Source organism: Neovison vison, chromosome 12, assembly GCF_020171115.1.
Source record: "Neovison vison isolate M4711 chromosome 12, ASM_NN_V1, whole genome shotgun sequence".
Classification (NCBI taxonomy): domain Eukaryota; kingdom Metazoa; phylum Chordata; class Mammalia; order Carnivora; family Mustelidae; genus Neogale; species Neogale vison.
In genome coordinates, this window is record NC_058102.1 from 114706859 (window position 1) to 114724371 (window position 17513).

The 17513-nt window shown below is 38.4% G+C and overlaps 1 protein-coding gene across 2 annotated transcripts in view; it reads left to right on the forward strand.

Moving 5' to 3' along the window:
• The first annotated feature begins 997 nt into the window (after positions 1 to 997).
• Positions 998 to 17513, forward strand: part of CUL2 (cullin 2) — a 105260-nt gene continuing 88744 nt past the window's right edge. Inside the window, exon 1 of one of the 2 annotated variants that reach the window (XM_044229229.1) lies at positions 998 to 1171. The gene's annotated coding sequence lies outside the window, so the exon portion shown is untranslated. Of the gene's footprint in view, positions 1172 to 1261; positions 1418 to 17513 lie in introns of those variants that run through there. The other variant, XM_044229228.1, reaches the window with a different exon arrangement.

The following is a 17513-nucleotide window of genomic DNA, read 5'->3' on the forward strand; positions in this document are numbered from 1 at the left end:
GATCTATCCATTGGTCTACCTGGCACTTTGAATGCATCCTTTATCCATGCATGACTTTTTAATGGCCTGCATTGGTCATTTGGAAAATATTGGCTCACTGTGTCATGTAGACCTTTCGTATGGTGACATCTCATCATACATTAGCAAAAGGTCCCATTTATTAATAGAACTAAAGTCTTTAAGCGATTGTTAATCTTACAACTCAAACCGCCAGTTACTTTACCAGCAAAAGATAGGTTTATTTGATAATATCAGAGAGATGCAGTCATGGGCAAGCAAGCAAACAGGATTTTTAATGGACCTTAAAGGGTTGGTACAAATAGTTTTGAAAAAGAGGGTTGGAAAGGAGGAAGTTTGAATAACAAGACTCTAAGATCTTGTGGATATGAAAGCAAATAAGGAATAAATCCAGGCTTTTGTTTTCTGTGGCTCTGTGTATATGAGGAGGAGATAGGTGAACCTACATTTTTTTGAACATTACTTGTTAAAATTAAGGAATTAACACCTTTTAGACTGATGTGGTAGGGGTTTTGGGGAGGTGGGGACTCAGTGGTGAAGACTGTGAAGAGAAGTTCCTTTATTTAAAATATATTTATGTCTCAGTATTTATCTATAGACAGAAACCCACTAGAAAAGATGTATATCAGAGGGGAACATAGTTTTGCTAACATATTTTTGACAATTTGAAAAGCCCATGGTAGTGTTGGCAAGGAGGTTGTAGGTCTCAGAATATTCACATGGATTTCAAACAACTCAAAGGGAACGCACTTTTGTTGAAAACACCTTTCTGGTGTATTGTTACTAGTAGTGCCAAAACTTGGTAGGTATTGAGTCTCTTGGGTTCAGCGAACCGTGATTGTCTCCTTAACCGGGAATACCGCAAGAAGTCACTTTGAATACTGATTTCCGCTGCCCTTAGCAATCGCACTAAATCGGGCTCCCAGCGCTTGCCGTAACGCGGACTCTACCATTGCTTTCTGAGGGGGGATTTGGAGGTAGCGGAAGAAGGAGCCCGAAGGGTGTGTTGTGGGGGGAAGCCGGGTCTAGAGGCCGGTTGTTTTACGGATCCCGTAACCAGCCCGTCCTACTCCCTTTTCCCCTCTCCCCGCCGCCCCTGTCCCGTCCGGGAGCGGCGGCGGCCTTGAGCTTTGCTGTGTTCCCGCTGTGGCAGGTGAGCGGCCGGCGCGCGGGCTCCCCAGGCTTCGCTCCCCACCCCCGTGTCTCCTGGGCCGGTGGCGGCGGCCGGCCGGGGAGGCGGCCTCGGCGCACAGTAATGGCAGCGCTGTGAGCAGGGGAACGCGAGCTGACAGCCGCCGCCGCCGCCGCCCACCTTCCTCGCCGGGGGCTTCGTCCTTCACTCCTTCGGGCTGCCTCCCCCTCCCCTTATCCCCTGTCCCTTGTCCCGCTTCTGCAGAAGGTAACCCCGCTGAGGGTCGGGGAGCCGGGCTGCAGGCTCCGGGAAACTTCCCTTCCCGGTTAATGGGTGGCGGGGATGGGGCGGAGGAAAGGAGTTGGGGGCGAAGAGGGGGGAGGGGAGAGGGATGGAAGGGGGGCGGCGGGGGAAGATGGTGTCCCGTAAGTGACCCCGGCTCCCCGGAGCGCTGACCCCTAAGCCCGGCACCCCCTGGACTGGATCCCGGGCCTCCCCTACCCGGCCTTGGCCGCCCCTCCCTCGGCCCCATTTTCTTCCGAAGGAGGGAAGGTGAGAGTGCGTGTACTCTTCTGCTTGTTTACGAGCTCACACGCATACACAACTCTGTGTTTGGGGGTGTGTGTGGGGGCATCAGTCTCTTACATCCTTGCCACGAGTATTTTCACTTTTGTTTCCGCAGACAGCGAAGATTGATAGCTATGGGGAGGAGTAACCTACGTGCACTCCAGACCTGTCTCTACACTTAGGGTCTGGTGAAATAAGATCCTTAGACTTCTCAGAGCACTTACACTCTAGGGAGTCTGGACCATTCCCTACAACCCCACCGATATGTGCATGTAAATAAAACATCCGTGAATTGCACACTGTTATTGTCAAATCATCTCCCTTTCCCTCAGAGATTACTATTTCCAGTTGATGGGTGGTACCGTGTAAGTTTACATTTTGAACATAATTAGATTAGTAACTAGAATAGATAACATTTGAAGATATTAACATTCACTGTAGGAGCTTTGACTTGACAGTATAAAATTCTTTGAACTACATCTTTCCCAAATGTACATTCAGAGTAAAATATGGGAAATAATCACTTTGTTCTCATTGACTACTGACTACCTAATAGGTATTTAAAACACTCAAAAGGCTATACCCTGTCCTTTAGAATCTCAGATTCCTTTCCAAGGCAGACAGATTGATTATACTTTGCCTCTCTTACCCAAATACAGTGTTTGAAAGACCCTTCCGAAAGACTCAGAGGTGAAATTACAGATGTACACAGTGTTTTGAGTTACCCTTTTTTTCTTTTCAGATGCTGTGTATAATTTAGTTTCCCTGTAGCAGTGCCACAGTGTGCATGCACATAGTGTGTGAAAAATACCTTTTCTGTGTATTTGAATGTTCAGAAGCATCTGAAATAATCTTATTTCACTCTAGCCTCTGTTGATTTTCGGTATTTTATGGAAGTTAAGATGGTTTATCCATGTCTTTTATCCTCACCAGTTTGTTATTAAATTAAATATTGTGGACCTTCTTTAAAGTCAGTTTGCCTTCTCTATCAGTTAAATATTTAAGTACCTGGTTCATATATCAAGTATTATTGTGGGCATTAGGGATACAACAATAAGCAAGACAGGTGAAGTTTCTGTCCTTCTAGAGCTTCAGTTCTGGTGGGGGAGGAGAGACTGATAAGACATAAGGAATAAAGATAATTTCAGAGAATCATTAAGTGCAATAAAGGAAATAAAATGGAAAGTTGTGGTAGTGACTGAGAGAAGACTACTTCAGATGCTGTGGTTGGGAAAAAGACCTGTCTGAGGTGAGCTTTGACCTAATACCTGACAAGTAAGTCAGAAGGGTTTAGCCTTTGGAAGTCTGAGGGGAGAGTATTCCTTTCTGAGAGAACAACACAGGGAAGTTCTCAGAGGTGTTGTCAAGCTTGGGGTCAGTAAACTGAAGAAGCTCAGTGCATGTGGACCCTAGTGGGGGATAAGAAGCCAAGGGCCAGATCTGGTGAGGTCTTATTGTCCAAAGGAGTTTGGATTTTATTCTTAAAGTACATGGAAAAGCTATTGGAATTTTTGTGAAACTGAAATTGCTCTGATCTGATTGACAATCTGACTGCAGGGAAGACTGGATAAGAGGAGAAAAGAAGCAGAGAGATCAGTTAGAAGGCTATGGTAGATTACTGACTAGCATGTTAGATCAGGTTAAAGATTTTTGAGGTACATTTTGGAGCTAACGGCATTGATTGAACTTGAGGCTTGCATGAAAGTGTAGTTGGTTGGGACAGGGGTGATTCCTGGGGTTTGGACTTCAGCTAGAGGGTGGTGATGCTGGTATGGAGATGAGAAAGTGGTGAGGGAAGCATGTTATATGGGGAAAAGGTTAGATAAGACATGTTAAGTAGGACATGTTAGATGTTCAAGTGGAGTTAAGAAGTAGGCAGTTGGATATACCATCTGGAGTTTACTGAAGTGATTAAGAAGTCATTCATTCAACAAATGTTTTTCAAGCACCAGCAGTGGACCTGGCAGTGGGAATGTAGTAGTGAAAACATAGATAAAATCTCTGTCTTCATGGGACTTAAATTCTGGTGAGGAAAGAAAAAAGAGATCGGGCATCATCAGCACTTATCTGTTGGTTTATTTATGTTTTGATAAAAACTACATTCACATGATTCAAGACTTAAAATGTTTGATGAGGTACAGAGTGAAAATCTCCCCTATTTCTTGTATCCTGTAACACCCAGTTTTTGTGGTGCTAAAAAGGGTTCATGTTGTCTTACATACCTTTCCAAAGATATATTTATTTTATGTACATATAAAGCAAATATGTATATATTCTCCCCACTTTGTCAAAATGGTAGCATACTTCACCTGCCTTGACCCCTTGTATTTTTTTTAGAGTATGAAATGGTGTTTAAGTTAGGAAACAGGTTGAGACCAACTAAGGAAAGAATATAGAGAGAAGTGGAGAAAGCCCTGGAATACTGCAGCATTTTCTAAGTTGGTCCCTGCTGAGTTTTGGACCTACAGATGTGGTGTTGTTTAAAGAGCTGTTACTTTTTATGAGACTTTTTACAAAAGTTTGCACTGTTTCTTTTGTGTTCCACCTTTCTTATCTGCCTGTTCTCTTTATATATCGGAAAATGTCTGATTATAATTGAAGGCAGTGTTTTCATGTATCTACTGTCAATTAAATTCAAGAACATTGATGACAGGATCAGCCCTGGAATCTTAATATTATAAAGACTTTTAACTGGTTGTTGTTATGTTTAGGAAAAAAAAGGCAGAAATTTAGAATGTTAGAGATTTATAACAAGTTATTGATACTTGAGATGTGTGACTGAATCCTTGCTCAGTAATCAGCTAATCAGTGTATCTGTTCAGAGTGATCTGGCTCTTTGCCTGGGTTTGAATCTTAACAGTAATGTTTCTATTATATTGCAGATGTTAGCATAATCCTTGTATTATTATCTTTAAGAATATTTAGAGTCCTCCTCTGTTACCACTTTGTGTTTGGGAAGGCTTATTGGAGAGACTAGAACAGTGTAGGTCTTTTGATCCTTAGAAGTTTTGAGACTGAGTAGGGTTAAGATCATTAGCATCTGCTATAACTTTTGGGGTGTAGTTGAACCCTGTTGATTGACCTACCCAGAGGAGGAGAGAGGGAATATTTTTTAATGAATATATAATTATAATGCTTTATATGTTGGTTGACATTTTGATTTTCAGTTAGCTGTCTTTATTAGCCAGTCCCTTGGTATATAAATATATCTGTTTTTTTTTCTGAGATTGTTCTTTTTTTTAAAGATTTTCTTTATTTACTTGAGAGAAAAAGAGCACAGAGAGGGTGGAAGAAGCAGGCTCCCCTTTGAGCAGGGACCTGTTCATGCAGGGCTTGATCCCAGGATCCTGGGATTATGACCTGAGTCAAAGGCGGGTGCTTAGCTGACTGAGTCATCACCCAGGCGCCCCTGAGATTGTACTTGATTTAAGAATTGTTTTGTTCAGTTTGATTTTTGAGGTAATTTTTGTTATCTTTACTTCTCTTTTTTTTTTTTTTAAAGATTTTATTTATTTATTTGACAGAGAGAAATCACAAGTAGACAGAGAGGCAGGCAGAGAGAGAGAGAGGGAAGCAGGCTCCCTGCTGAGCAGAGAGCCCGATGCGGGACTCGATCCCAGGACTCTGAGATCATGACCTGAGCTGAAGGCAGCGGCCCAACCCACTGAGCCACCCAGGCGCCCTCTTGTATTTTTTTTTTTTTGCTGGAGATTAAGCTACTAGCTTTTTAGGTTGAAGAAATAGAATCTTTAATGGAAAATATTTAATAGTACTTTTTGAAGCATTAGACACTAATTACGTATAATACTACCATTTGAAATATGTGTAGTGAGTGTGTTAGGCTAACAAATTCTGTAAATGTATAGGTGTTAATGTTTTATTTGAAGATTTTAGTTATCTAAATTATTTTCATTTATATACTTTAACATCATAAATGATGTTACTCTTGTTATTTAATCATTGGATTGTAGCCTGATTGTGTGTCAGAATTTATCAACGAAGTTGACAATTTATTGTTTTTGTTTCTCTTACCAGCTATAAGTTTCTTGAAGATAGCATCTCTAGCACCTATAAATACATAAGTATCTCTTAATGACTAAAGTCTTGTTTCAACATAGATTGCTTTTCAGATATTAAAATGTTGGATTTACTTACTCTATGTAAATACTTATTGAGTTTCTCAACTTTGTTTTAACTCACTTGAGGGAGAAAATGTATAGGATACTTGAACAATTTTTTTTTTTTTTTAAAGATTTTATTTATTTATTTGAGAGAGAGACAGTGAGAAAGAGCATGGGCGAGGAGAAGGTCAGAGGGAGAAGCAGACTCCCCATGGAGCTGGGAGCCTGATGCGGGACTCGATCCCGAGACTCCAGGATCATGACCTGAGCCGAAGGCAGTCGTCCAACCAACTGAGCCACCCAGGCGTTTTTTTTTTTTAAATTTTGAAATCTGTACCTTCACCCAGGTACTTTTCACCCAGCTTTCCCTAATGTTAATAACTTATGCAACCAGAGTACAGTGATTAAAACTGGAAATTAACATTGGTACAATACTGTTAACTAAACTATAGACCTTATTTGAATTTTACTAGTTTTTCCAATAATGTCCTTTTTCTGTTTCAGGATTCAGTCCAAAATCTTACATTGCATTTAGTTATTGTGTCTCCTTAGTCTTATCTATAATAGTCTTTTTTTCTTCTATGACCTTCACACTTGTGATGAGTGTGTGGTCATTTATTTTGTAGAATGTCTCTCAGTTTGGTTTTGTCTGATGTTTTCCTGATTTATTGAAGTTTTGCATTTTTGACAAAAATACTATAGAAGTAATGTGCAGTGTAATGTTGAGTCTTACATTCAACATTGCTGATGTTGAGTGCAGGATGTCAGTATATCCTGTTGGAGGTGATGTTAATTCTCATATGGTGGATGCCATGTCTTTCAGATTTCTCTACTTGTAAAGTCTTTGTAATTACAAGGAATTTTTGTAATTTTTGTCCTCGTAATTTTTGTCTTTGTAATTACAAGGAATCTTGGGGAGATTCTTTGAAACTGTGTGTTTATCCCTTTTCTCCTCAAACCTTTGCCCATTTGTTTTCAGTATTCTTTGGTAGATCTTGCCTGTAACAATTACTATAATGGTGTTCACCTGATAGTGATCTTGTTTTTCTCATTTCCTTCTACATTCATTAATTGGAATTTTTCTATAGGGAAGACCTGCTCCTTCTTGTTTATTTAGTAATTTGTTTATGTTAGTATTGAGTCATAGATACTTGTTTTATTCTATGGTTTATAATTTAATGCTGTCATTATTTTGTTGTCAGATGGTTCCAGGTGTGGTCTTCAGGTTGACTCTTTGTTTTTTCACCATGCCCCCATTCTCTTTTCTTTAGGAAAGCATTTTTTTTCTGACATGATAACATTTTCTAGGTTTATCTTCCATTTTTCTGCTGAGACCTAGAATCAGTCATTAGTCCTAGGAGCTCTGGTTCTTGCTATTGGAGATGATATTTAGAAACCAAGATCTGGATGTGATGTGTGCTTATTGCTACTGAGGTGTGTCTTTGCTCCTGTTAGGCCTTCTTAGCAGACAGAGCTAGAGATATATGTGTATATATACACATTAACTCACACATACACAAACATCCATGTTTATTTGTGTATCTTTTTAATCCATGTGTGCATTTATTAAAAGCTATGAGTTCATACCGATAGCTCTGATTCCAGACACTACAGAGTTTATGCTAGCTGTCCCCTTTTGTTTATAATTACTATTTTCTGACATTGAGAAATAGAGCATACTTCAGTATGAAGTTACTAGAATAATGAATTATAGTGATGTTCAGGAAGATTCCCAAATAGTCCTGAACCTTAAAAAACATGTTAAGCTATCTTTCAGAATATTTCTTTTATTTGGTAAAAGTCTGTATAAACCAAAATTAATCATATTTTATCTTTGAAGTTCTAAGTATTGTTTAATTACATTTTAAAAATTTTTAGAAATCACTTTGCACTGAGATTTAGATATTTCTTTTGCATCAGAACTTTGTTGTCCATATGATCTGGATTTTAAACACTGAGAAGGACAGTACCTTTTTTTTTTTTTTTTTTTTAAGATTTTATTTCTTTATTTGACAGAGAGAGAGATCACAAGTAGGCAGAGAGGCAGCCTGAGAGAATGGGGGAAGCAGGCTCCCCACTGAGCAGAAAGCCCAATGCGGGGGCTCAAGATCATGACCTGAGCTGAAGGCAGAGGCTTAACCCACTAAGCCACCCAGGGGTCCCAGGACAGTACCTTTTTTTTTTTTTTTAATTGTGGTAAGATATACATAAGAAAATTTCCCATTTTAACCATTTTTAAGTGTACAGTTCACTAGCAGTAATTGTACTCAGAGTGTCTTCACAATGATCACCACTATCTGTTTCCACAACTTTTTCATTATCCCAAATAGAAACTGCAACCATTGAGCAATAACTCACCATTGCCTCTCCTGCCAGCACCTAGTAATCTGTTGTCTACTTTTTGTTTTTATGAATTTGTCTCCTTTGTTACCATATAAAAGGAAGATCATATCATATTTGTTCTTTTTTGTTTGGTTTATCTTATTTGACATACTGTTTTTGGGGTTCATCCATGCTGTACCTGGTATCAGAATTTACTGCTTTATTCTGAATTATTAATAATCCTTTTATGTGTATTGCATTTTGCTTATCCATTCTTCTGTTAATGGGCATTTGAGTCCTGTCCACCTTTGACTATTGTGAATAATGCTGCGGCGAATGTTGTAACAGAAGTATCTTTCCCATTCCCTGCTTTTCGTTTCCTTTGGGTAAATACCTGGAAGAGCAATTGGTGCTCTCATATGGTAATTCTGTAGTTAGTTTTTTGAGAGCGTACTGAAATGTTTTCCATGGTGGCTGCACCATTTTACATTTCCTACCAGCATTACACGAGGATTCCAATTTCTCCACACCCTTACCAACATTAGTTACTTTCCATTTTTGGCTTGTTTGAGTGCTGTGATAATAGACATCTTACTAGGTGTGAAGTGGCATCTCATTGTATTTTGGATTTACATTTTGCTAATGACTTGTGAAGTTAAAGATCTTTTTATGTGCTAGTTGGCTATTTGTGTATCTTTGGGGGGGTATCTATTCAGGATCTTTGCCCATTTCAAAATTTGTTATTGTTGTTAAGGTATTCTTTATATAGGATATTAATCTCTCTTCAGTCATATGAGATGTAAATGTTTTCTCTCATTCTGTGGATTTTCCCACTCTTGATAGTGTCCTCTGATGCATGAAAGTTAAATTTTGATGAAGACCAATTATCTGTGTTTTCTTTTGTTTCTGTTTTTGGTATCATATCCAAGAAATCATTCCCAAATCCGATGCCAAAGCTTTCCTGCTGTGTTTTCTTCTATGAATTTTCTATTTTTATGTGTTTAGATCTTAAGTATAGGCCTTTCTTCCATTTTGAGTTAAGGTTTGCATGTAAGTAAGTACAGTGTATTTTGTGTGGGTTATCAATAGATGGCTTTATGTTGGCACTTAGATATGTCCAAACTTTGGCTAGTTTGGAAGTTAAATTTTAGAGGGCTAAAAACTAGTTATAAAGAAGGTAATCAAGGATTAAGGAAATGGTGTGGCATTATGATGAAAGGAATTGCATTTTTTCCTATCTGAAATAGGTAAACATTAAAATGAACTGCTTATAAGAAAAATAGAGTGAAAGAAAGCCTGTTTAATTGATATATGGGAATAAAGTATGAGAAAGAGTAAAGGCATAAAGATTTCAGTAATGGTACAGTTTTGGTCTTCATTAGATTCAAAAACATGGGTGGAAAACTTAAATTACAGAAAACAGTAGAGAATAATACTACCTAAACTTAGCATTACCCAGCAAACTTGGAAAGTATTTATAAATATTGCCTTTTTATGTTGTGCAGATGGAGAAAATGAAATAGCAACTAGCCTGGGAGCACACTGTCATTGACAGAACCAGTTTAGCATACTAGTTTCTGGATTCACACTTTTTCATTTTTTGAGACCAGTGTTTTCCTTCCTTCTTTCCTCTCTTTCTTTCTCATGGATGGCGTGTTTGTTTTGTTTTGTTTTTTAAGTAAACTCTATTCCCAATGTGGGGCTTAAACTCTCAATCTGAGATCATGAGTTGACCCTGAGATCCAGAGTCACATGCTCTACTGACTGAGCCACCCAGGTGCCCCTCTTTCTTCATGTTTTGACATCTGGCAGAAACTTCCTCCACCATCTTAAGATATTCAGCCTTTTAGGTGGGACTTGCCTACTTCTAGAAGGCTGAACTGTCATCTCATCCACTTCCTCTGAGCCAACTCTAGTTTTTACAATGGCAAATAATAAATGCAGTAGAGGACAGGGGTAAGAGCTTCATCTTAAAGCCAGATGGATCTGGATTCAGATTCAAGGGTTGCTAGTTAACAGTTATGTATGTATTTTACCCAAATTTTCTAAATCTCTTCTTCATCTTTAAAACAGAGGGAATTATAGTCATTTTAGAGTTATTCTATGGAATTGATGAGATAATGTATAAAATGTGTTTAGCATGGTTTCTGGAATATATGCAAGCCAATAAAAATTTGCTATTATTATTATTAACAACTCTGTAGTTAGATGCTGTTATGATGATTATAAGTCATGGGCAAAGTACATCCTGTTTAAGGTCTCTCCTGTAGGAGAATTGGTATCATTTTTATTTCTTTTTTATAACTTGTGTGTTGGATTGTCTTTATTTTTTTTAAAATATTTATTTATTTGAGAGAGAGCACGTGTGCAAGCATGAGCAGGGGGAGGGGCAGTGGGAGAGGGAGAGAGAGAGAGAGAAGCAGACTGCCCACTGAGCACAGAACCCGAAATGGGGGGCATGGGCATGGGACTCAGTCCCACGACCCTGTGATCATGACCTGAGACCTGGGTGCAACTGACTGAGCCATCCCGGTGCCCCTGGATTGCCTTTATTCTTTACCTTAATGGACACTTAAGTGAAAGAATGGGATTGTAAGAGGTTGTGTTGTCCATGCTGTTTTTGGAATTTTAAACAGGAGGTAGTCAGCAAAGTTGTTGTGTACCCGCTGTAGCCGTATCACCTTTTCTTTTCTTTTCTTTTTTTTTTTTAAGATTTTATTTATTTGTTTGACAGAGAGAAATCACAAGTAGACGGAGAGGCAGGCAGAGAGAGAGCGAGGGAAGCAGGCTCCCTGCTGAGCAGAGAGCCAGACGCGGGACTCGATCCCAGGACCCTGAGATCATGACCTGAGCCGAAGGCAGCGGCTTAACCCACTGAGCCACCCAGGCGCCCCGTATCACCTTTTCTTATTCTCTCATGTCTGTGTCTTCTAGAGCTGTGTCAGGATTTAAGTGGGAATTAATATATAGCAGCTCCCAGGTATATTAATTTGAATGGAAAAAAAGGACCAGTTGAGAAATAGTGCTAAAGTTGGTAGGAATTGGGAGAGAAGCAAGGAATCTGAATTTTATTACAGCCAATAATAAACCAGTAGAAATTGATTAGTATGTGATTCCATCCTCCATAAAAACTATGTAACCCATAACAAACAACTCAGAAAAGCAAATTACTATTAATCTTAACATCTTAGCCTGTATTTGTGAGAAAAGATTTAAATCCAAGATTTTTAAATATATGGGATTTAATTTAGCTCTCAAAGAATAGGATAACAAATACTGCAATTCTTTGGGTAGTGCGAAGACAGAATGATTAGGGTAACCCTTTTTAATGTTTGGGTAGAAGATCAGGCCTAGGAAAAATTGTGCCCTGGATCATGTAATTATTTGTGAAAAGGCTGGTTGGTCACAGCTTTGTCTAGCATGCATGGCAGTGTGTGAGCTTGCCTGCCTTTGAGGGAATTAGACAAACTTAAGTTTTGTAACTTATTTGAGATAGGTATATGAGAATGGTTTTCTTTTCTTTTCTTTTTTAAAGGCTGGTTGGTGTCTTAAATTCCTTGCCTAAATATTAAGAAAAAAAGAGAAAGCAAGTAAAAGGGACATTAAACTGCATACTAATGAGAGCAGTGTGAAAAATTGAGATGTACAGTCTGTAGAGACTTGGGAGAGAATCTCAAGTTTGAAGAGAGAATGGACTTTAATTCTGGTCAGATGGGTTTATTTTGGAAGCATTTGCCTTCTACAACTTACATATTGTAGTATAAATACATTACTTACTCCCCATTGTCCTTCCTTTTCTTTGAGACTTAAGGGTTTTCTTTCTGCAATATACTTTTTGCCACCTGAGATTGATGAGAGTCTACTGTATTTCTCTTTACTGTTTTTCCCCTACTTCTGTCTTGTCTTTTTTTTTTTTTTTTAAACAAATGATGGAAATGACATTTGTGGAGTACTAAGAGCTCCATGGATCAAATCTTGTTGCAACAAAAAGCATTGTACCCCATGCCTCATCAGATAACAAAGATATCTTTTGACTCTATTGGTTCACTCATTTGAATACAGTAAGATGAAATTGTTTAGATGCAGCCTTGGAGCTTTTTTTTTTTTTTTAAAGATTTTATTTATTTGACAGAGAGAGAGATCACAAGTAGGCAGAGAGGTGAGCAGAGAGAGAGAGAGAGAGAGAGAGGAGGAAGCAGGCTCCCTGCCTAGCAGAGAGCCTGATGCGGGACTCGATCCCATGACCCTGAGATCATGACCTGGACTGAAGGCAGAGGCTAACCCCCTGAGCCACCCAGGCAGCCTCATGGAGCCCCGGAGCTTATTTTAATATGAAATGACAGAAGCATTTTTAGTCAGTGTGTAGTAGAGGTAGCATTTTCTATGCAAATGAAAAATACTGCAAGTTAATAATGTCCAGTATGGGGCCTTAAGTATTTTCTTTCAAATTATATTAATTATAATGATATTAATTAGAATATAACCTGCTCTAAGCCCACTAAATATCATTTGAAAAGCTAATTATGATATATTGAGTACCTGAAATTAATTGAGGTCCTAGTATTGTAATTTTTGGACTGGCCAAATTTTTGGCAGTAGTGATTAATACTGAAGTAAAAAGTCATCATTTGGTAGTTTCGTTTTTCTCTCTCTCTCTCTTTTTTTTTTTTTTTTTTTTGCTGAAAAGAGAGTTACAGGGCGCCTTCGTGACTTAGTTGGTTAAGCATCAACTGTTGCTTTTCACGCAGGTCGTGATCTGAAGATGGTGAGCTCGAGTCCTGCACGGAGCTCTACTCTCAGCGCAGAGTCCGCTCGAGACTCTCTCCCTCTCCCTCTGCCCCTTATTTCTAATGTATAAAGAAATACACCACCATGTATGTGTGCATGCACGTGTGGACTCTCTCTCAAACATATCTTTAAAAAGAATCACAATTTTAAGTGTCTAGCCTTTTACATTATTCGTAAATTATACTTTTGGAAGTCAACTGAAATGTGGCATACTAAAGCATTTATCAGTAATTAAAGTGTAGTCACCTTCATCAACATGTTAAACATGGTTATATGTTTTACTAAAATAGTTTATACTTCAGGTAAAATATTTATCCAATTGTGTATATCAGTTCTCTACCTAAAATGGAAAGTTTTGAGAATCTTTTACTGCTTTATCTGCTGAAATGTAATTATCCAAATCAGTTCTTTATATGAAAAATGTTCATGGGTGCCTGAGTGGCGTGGTTAAGTGTCTGTCTGGCTCAGGTCATGATCCCAGAGTCCTGGCATCAAGCCCCACATCAGGCTTTCTGCTCAGTGGGGAGCTTACTTCTCTTTCTCCCTCTGCCTGATGCTCTACTTGTACTCTCTCTCATCAAATAAATAAGTAAAATCTTTAAAAAAGAAAGAAAGAAAGAAAGAAAGAAAGAAAGAAAGAAAGAAAGAAAGAAAAATATCCAAATGAAGAACAATAATGCTTCAAATTAAGATCCAGCCAGCTTGGCAAAGTTATGCTTTTTATTTCTGCTATTATTTGTAAATTTGTTTTTAAAACAGTTTCGTCAGGCTGTGTTAACACATCGTACTTTTGGTAGTAACATGCTCTTTTGGAGCTCTCTTTCAGCCTCAGAAACCTAAAACTCACTGGAAAGTTAAGTGACAGGTCAGCTTTTAGTGTTCTGAGGAATGAGGTACGTGTAGTGAGGAGAAAAACTTAAAAAGAGATTTTAGAACATTTTTTTTACTTTTAAGATTTTATTTATCTGACAGAGAAATGGAGAGTGAGCATAAGTAGGCACAGCGGCGGGGAGAGGGAGAAGCAGGCTCTCTGCTGAGCAGGGAGCCTGATGCGGGGCTCCATCCCAGGATCCTGGGATCATGACCCAAGCTGAAGGCAGACACTTAACTGACTGAGCCACCCAGGTGCCCCGAGATTTTAGAACATTTCTATTGGAAATCTAGATAGATTAACAGTTTGATTTTCCTGGTTACTTTTTTATTCTCATCTTTACCGTAGGCTACTTAGCTTTTCTCTTAAAACTGATAACTTGTTTTAAAATCTTTGTCATCAGAATATTATTAAAATATTTACCAACTTTTATGGGAAAGATGTCAGAGTGATAAATTAGCACAGAATTTTTTTTATTAAACTATAAAATATAAGATACATGCTAAACATTGTAAGTTAGAGTCTTTGGAGGATTTTAAGCCAAGTGTATGAAGTAATCAGATTTGTGTTTTGGAAAGTTTACATTGGTCGTGGTATGTGACATGTATCAAGGGGTCAAAAGAGGATACAGGCAGGTCACTTAGGAAGCTATGGCAGTGATCAGGTAAGAGGTGGTGGGTTGGATTAGGGTGATATTAGTGAATTCATGAATTGGCTAGAAGATAAAGACAGGACTTATTGATTGGATTGATTTGTAGAGGAGAGTCAGATATCAAGAAAGAATAAAATTTCTGGCTTGAACTCTGGATGTTAATATTTGCTGAGATGTGGGATACTGCGGAAGGATGAACATCTTGTGTTTGAGAGGTTGGGTTTATGGAAGAATAACAGACATGGAAAAATGTTCTTTGAATTTTTCTTGTGTGTGTTCTTTGAATTTTGACAAATTTTTATGGTCCTGTAAGTACCACCACAATTAATATCACCCCAGAAGTTTTCTATTGCTCTTCCGTAGTCTTTCCTGAACCTCTGACAATTGGTGATCTGATGTATGTCCATGTGTTTTTGCCTTTCCCAGAATGTAATGTAGATTGAATCAAATATATTTAGTCAAATGAATCCTCCTTTCACTTAGCTAAAGCTTTTGAGAATCATCTATTGTCCATATATCAGTAATTTATACCATTTTATTGGTGAATAGTACATCACAGCGTGGAGGTACCATATTTTGTTTTTCCATTCACCAGTTGATGGGCAGTTGGGTTGTTTACAGTTTTGTGCAGTTACTAATTAAGGTGCTATAAAAATTTGTGTTTAGTTTAGTTTTTTTTTTTTTGTAAATCTGTATCTTTATTTCTAATGTATAAATACTCAGAAAGGGGATTACTGGTTAAACGAAAGGTGTATATTTAAGAGAAACTGCCTAAGTCGTTATTTTATTTTAAATTTCCATTTGCACAAATGAGAGTTTTTGTTGCTCCATGTCCTCATCAGCATTTGATTCTGTCGGATTTTTGACCCATTCCAATAGGTGTGTAGTGGTATCTTGTTGAAGTTTTATTTATTTTTTATTTTTTTAATTTTTTTTAAAGATTTTTATTTATTTATTTGATAGAGAGATCACAAGTAGGCAGAGAGGCAGGCAGAGAGAGAGGGGGAAGCAGGCTCCCTGCTAAGCAGAGAGCCCGATGTGGGGCTCGATCCCAGGACCCTGAGATCATGACCCGAGCTGAAGGCAGAGGCTTAAACCACTGAGCCACCCAGGTGCCCCTCTTGTTGAAGTTTTAATATGCATTTTTCTTTTTTTTATTTTTTATTTTTTTATTTTTTTAAAAGATTTTATTTATTTATTTGTCAGAGAGAGAGGGAGAGAGAGCGAGCACAGGCAGACAGAGAGGCAGGCAGAGGCAGAGGAAGAAGCAGGCTCCCTGCCGAGCAAGGAGCCCGATGTGGGACTCGATCCCAGGATGCTGAGATCATGACCTGAGCCGAAGGCAGCTGCTTAACCAACTGAGCCACCCAGGCGTCCCGAATATGCATTTTTCTAATGACTAATGAAGTTGAACATCTTTTATGTACTCATTTGCTATCAGTATTTCTCAACGCTTTGAGTCTTTTGGCTTTTTATTTGGATTGCGTGTTTTATTATTACTGAGCTTTGAGCATTCTTTATAGAGTTCTTTGAGAGTTCTGGGTAGTATTCCTCTGTGTGCGTATTGTGTATCTGTCCTATATCAATGTTCTATATCATACAACATAGTGCCAAGTGATTATCACAATATGTATAGTTAACATCTATTATGTAATCAGAAAAATTTGTTTTCTTGTGATGAGAACTTTAAGATTTACTCTCTTAGCAACTTTCAAATACATAACATTTAGTATTATTAACTGTGGTCCTCATGCGACACATCACATCCCCAGGACTTATGTATATTGTAACTGGAAGGTTGGTCGTTTTGACCCCTGTCACTCATTTGGTCACTCTTTACTCCCCATTTCTAGTAGCCCCCAGTCTGTTCTCTGTGTCTATGAGTTTGTGTTATTTTGTTCCATACAGATTTTAGCATTGTTTTTCCTATTTTTTTTTTTAAAGATTTTGTTTATTTATTTGACAGAGAGAGATCACAAGTAGGCAGAGAGGCAGGCAGAGAGAGAGGAGGAAGCAGGCTCCCTGCTGAGCAGAGAGCCCGATGCGGGACTCGATCCCAGGACCCTGAGATCATAGCATGGAATATCTTTTCATGTGTTTTCTTCAATCACTGTCTTATAGTAAGGTGTCTTAAAGTACAGGTTCTCCCAACTTTTTTTTTTTAATTTTTTAATTTATTTATTTATTTGTTTATTTTCTTTATTTTTTTTTAAAGATTTTATTTATTTATCCGACAGAGAGAGACTACAAGTAGGCAGAGGCGCAGGCAGAGAGAGAGAGGAGGAAGCAGGCTCCCCGCTGAGCAGAGAGCCCGATGTGGGACTCGATCCCAGGACCCTGAGATCATGACCTGAGCCGAAGGCAGCGGCTTAACCCACTGAGCCACCCAGGTGCCCAGGTTCTCCCAACTTTGTGGTTGTTTATTTCTAGGTTTGGGGGTTTTTTTGTTGTTGTTTTTTAATTTTTTTTTTTTTTATTTGACAGAGAGGGATGGAGAGAGAGGGAATACAAGCAGGGGGAAGTGGGAGAGGAAAAAGCAGGCTTCCCACTAAGCAGGGAGCCTGTTGCAGGGCTCCATCCCAGGACCCTTGGATCATGACCCTATCTGAAGGCAGACACTTAATGACTGAACCACCCAGTCACCCTTATTCCTAGGTGTTCTTTTTGATGCATTTGTAAATGGGATTGTTTTCTTAATTTCGATTTCTGGTAGTTAGTTATTGGTGTATAGAAATACAACAGATTTTTGTATACTGATTTTGTGTCCTACAACACTACTGAATTAGTTTATTCCTTCAAATAGGTTTTTGGTGGAGCCTTTAGGATTTTCTGCATATAATATTGTTACCTGCAAATACTGACAGTTTTTCTTCTTTTGTAATTTGGTTGCTTTTTACTTATTTTTCTTGTTTAATTGCTGTAGCTCAAATTTTCAGTAGTATGTTGAATAAAAGTAGTAAGAGTAGATATCCTTGTCTTAAAGCTTTTAGCTTTTCACTATTGGTTATAATGTTAGCCATAGGCTTTTAGTATATGGCTTTT